Source organism: Carettochelys insculpta, chromosome 1, assembly GCF_033958435.1.
Source record: "Carettochelys insculpta isolate YL-2023 chromosome 1, ASM3395843v1, whole genome shotgun sequence".
In the NCBI taxonomy this organism is placed as follows: Eukaryota; Metazoa; Chordata; order Testudines; family Carettochelyidae; genus Carettochelys; species Carettochelys insculpta.
Window position 1 is genome coordinate 46,465,680 of NC_134137.1, and position 2,986 is coordinate 46,468,665.

The window sequence follows — 2,986 nt, forward strand, 5'->3', positions numbered from 1 at the left end:
TCAATAACTCTGTTGCCAGACAGCTTAAGCTGGGTCTGAAGGAAGAATCATTGTATTCTGAAATTCTGGAAAGCTCTTGGATAATGGTCTGAAAAGTGACAGGTTCGCACATGTCCCTACTGTACTTGAGAAAGTGCATTCCCTGTGATTAATGGCCTCTCTGCAGTTCACAATGCCTTTTAAGATTTTTCCTCAGTAAGCCAAGCCAAGGAATGTTTCCAGTTTCTCAGGCTTTATTTACCTTCTCTCTCATTAGAAAAGGCTATTTTCCTTGCATTCTGATGATTGCACACATACTTAAACAGTTTTGACTGTTTTCAGCTGCTACTGCTGGGTTCCAGAAAACTGAAACATAAAAATAGATATCTCATACCACATAACCAGCAGACAGCCTGCTACGCCATTTATAATTTGCTTTGGTTGTCTAGTAGCGGCAGCATGCAGAATTACGGCCCCATGGCTCTTGTGTCAGACGGTATGACTGTAGTTTGACACTTATCCCCTGCTTTCTACTGGGATTCTTGCAGTTGCTTCAGAGTTTCCAGAGAGCTTCAGGGTTGCATGGGAGCCCAGCTACGAACAGAGGACTGAAGGGAAATTGCTGATGATTGAACCAGACTAGCAGGCTGGGCGGCCACTGTAACTTTTCATTGTGCACTACCAGACCACCAGAGAACAATGCTTTATAAATCCTTACCTCATTCTCAGCCAGTCAGCTCCGTCCAGTCTTGTGTTGCATTCTCTCTTTTCTTATTGTAATTGTTCCCTGATGAAAAAGTCATATATTTTTAGCATACCTCAAGTATAAGATACTAAAATTATACTACCTTTCATAAGGGTTGTCTCATAAATACAGCATTCCACTTTTATGGACAATGCCATGGGTGTTTCATAAAGTATCATAAACAATTTATTTTGTAATGATGAAGTAACCCCGTGAATTATCTTGGTTTAAGGTTGGGCTTGCAGACACATTGAATACGTTTCTGTGTGTCTTGCACACCAGAACAGCAGAGATCTGGCCTCACTTTTAACCTTTGGACTGGCAGTGAATAAAAACCTTAACATTCTTCTAAATGAATGTGAATTTATGTATTGAATTTATGGATGAGTTAGGGAACACAGCTCCTCTTATTGGAAAGAAGCAATTTGTTTAATTTGTGTTCCTATTCTGAGTTGTTGTTTAGCATCACTGAGCCCTGTTAAATGGATCCTACTTTTCCCTCCTCGCCCCAAGAGCTACTCTTCAGTGACCAATGGAAATGATTTGTTTTCTAGTACAGACCCCTGATCCGCCAACCACTTATGCACATTTTTATGTCCTATTGATTTTAGCATGTGAAGAGGGACGGGATTACTCGCATACTTAAAACTGAGCATGTGCTAAATAAGGACAAAAGTTTGTGAAAGTGCTTAAGGGCACTCCAGCCTGAAAGGCGACATAATACTTGTAAGACACTAAGTTATCATCTATATGCAAGTGATTAAAACAAAAAAGAATTCCCTTGTGATGTGTTTCTTTTTTCCAGCCCTGTGTATAGTTACAGTTCTAAGTGTCTCAGATTTGGAAAGTTCACAGTAGACTTCATAGGTTTGGTGTCGCCTCTGCTTAATTTCCGTTTGTGGCAGTACTGAAAAATACCTTGCAGAAATGGCTTATGGTGTTGTTCTCATGCAGATTGGTTTCTGTGCTGCTTTGCAAATATTTTGTTCTTTAAACTGCAGTTCTACTCTGAAAAACTGTGGAGCTGGCATTATAGATTTTACTTGGTAAATCCCAGGGCAAATGCGCTTAATTTACAGAAAACTGTCAGCTCTGCAAACTCATCTTGGGATCTGAGAGGCATATTTGGTGACTTTTTTTCTCCTTTGTGCAGTCAGTTGCATCACAATGTTCACATTTTACACCAAAATTGGAAGACAGTAAAGAATCAGGAACATAGTTTTAGGATAAATTGGCAGCTCCCCTTTAAAACACATTGTTTTGTCTAACTCTTAACTTCCCCTCTCAATACCCCTCTCCTGTTGCCCCTCTGCTTTTCTGATTTGCCAACCTTGATAACAATTTTTGGACCTTTTTGTTTATAACATTTTTATCCTGCTCAGTATCTGTAGTTCATGTTTTGTTATATCTAAGCACATTACCATGTATAACCTTATCCCCAGTGACAAGAGCTGTACATGATGCTACAATCTAAAGGTGCAGGCAGTTAAATTTCAGTACAATCCATTTTGAAACACAACAAAATGACTGGTATGTTGGAAGTGTATGCATTATATTTGTGATCATTCTCAGTAACTGGTCAGGATGCAGCATGTGAGGTTGAGCCATAATTTTGCCTTCATAAAAATAGCATATTTGAAATACATAAAATTTATATAAGAATATACTAAGTATACTTTAAAAGCATGAATGAATCAAATACAATACAAAGGAATAGATTGGACTAAACATAACTATTACACAAGAATAGTCCTTTTTTGTTTTGGGGGAAATGATTTAAAGTGGTAACAGTGAGATTTGTACAGAAAGGAAAAAGCTAAGGCTAATAGCATTGTGATGATGAGAGATGGCAGCTGGTGGGGTCCCCTAAAAGAAGAGTATTACACTGTGACATTATTCTGAGGCAGCACCAGAAGAATTTATCCAATAGCTATTGGGACCACACATGTGGTCTCATTGCACTTAAGTTAAATTCCTTTCCTTGTCTGCCTACTTTAAGTACCCCAGAGTTTCCATTTCACCCTCTGTCAAGAGGTTTTCTGATGTTCTGCTCCATGCTGACTATTCCTTCAAGCTCACTCACATCTTAATATGTCCAGATTTCATAATTTTGCCCTGTTTAATTGTAGACATAATACATATTTTTGAATGTAGCATACAGTGGTCAACGTGACTGGGATGGATTAGATTCTGCTGGTGCAGGGGGATGGAGCGACTGTTCAGAGAGTTGCCCCAAGGAAAGAGCTAGCAGCTGCACCTCCA